At 40.5% G+C, this 1,207-nt stretch overlaps 1 protein-coding gene across 3 annotated transcripts in view; it reads left to right on the top strand.

The window, feature by feature from the left end:
* Window positions 1-1,207, top strand: part of CBFB (core-binding factor subunit beta) — a 61,509-nt gene that overhangs the window by 38,456 nt on the left and 21,846 nt on the right. The window lies entirely within an intron of this gene.

Below are 1,207 nucleotides of genomic sequence, written 5' to 3' on the forward strand. Positions count from 1 at the left end.
CAATGATTCCATAATCTAGTTTATTCATATTAATTCTATCAAAAATATCTTCCTTATGAAATTACTGAATTTTTTAAAAGCCTATTCATTACTTCTTTATAAAAGTTCTCTCACGACAAAGAAAACCACTGATTTCTCTCTCTCTTTTTAAAGATTTTATTTGTTTATTTGACACAGAGAGAGAGGGAGGGTGGGAGAAAGCAAACAAGCAGGGGGAGCGGCAGGCAGAGGGAGAGGGAAAGCAGGCTCCCTGCCAAGCAGGGAGCCCAAGGCTTGTTATCAGGACCCTGGGATCATGACCTGAGCCAAAGGCAGATGCTTAAGTAACTGAGCCACCCAGGTGCCCCAACCACTTATCTGTTTTAGGAAATTCCTAAATGGATTCAGAAAGTGACTACAGATCTTAGTCAAGGCTTGTGCCTGGAATCATAATGTAAAATAATATTTAGTTGATCCTGGTGATTTATTTAGATGTTCACATTCAAACAAATACAGTTTTATGTGTAGATCTACAAATGTTTGGCACTTTAATACATTCATGAATACCTAACCTCAACGTATAAAGAAAATAAAATTCTGTCTTTTAACTGTTTGATTTTGTCATGTAATTTAATGTCATTTAAACACTAAGATAGCTTTCACTGAAAATAATGATGACTTATTTCCAACAGTGAAAAGAAAATGTATTATTAGAATGTGACCTCGGGATTAAACCCATTGTCCTCGAACAATTCAATATTTTATAGAGAATGGGGGCGCCTGGGTGGTGTAGTCGTTAAGCGTCTGCCTTCGGCTTAGGGCGTGATCCCAGCGTTTTGGGATCGAGCCCCACATCAGGCTCCTCTGCTGGGAGCCTGCTTCTTCCTCTCCCACTCCCCCTGCTTGTGTTCCCTCTCTCGCTGGCTGTCTCTATCTCTCAAATAAATAAATAAAATCTTTAAAAAAAAAAAATCAAGGCAAAGTACCTGATTGTCCTAGCTTCAGCTGGAAGAACAGTGATACCTACTTCAAGTATCATTTTACTACAGTTTTTATAAAATCTGAGTAACTTTTTTTTAAAACTAATTTGAGGGGTGCCTGGGTGGCTCAAGTCGGTTAAGCATCTACCTTCAGCTCAGGTCATGATCTCAGAATCCTGGGATCAAGCCCCATGTCAGGCTCCCTGCCCAGTGGGGAGTCTGCTTGTCCCTCTGCCTCTCCCCCCCCC

Source organism: Ursus maritimus, unplaced genomic scaffold (assembly GCF_017311325.1).
Source record: "Ursus maritimus isolate PB19 unplaced genomic scaffold, ASM1731132v1 scaffold_19, whole genome shotgun sequence".
In the NCBI taxonomy this organism is placed as follows: domain Eukaryota; kingdom Metazoa; phylum Chordata; class Mammalia; order Carnivora; family Ursidae; genus Ursus; species Ursus maritimus.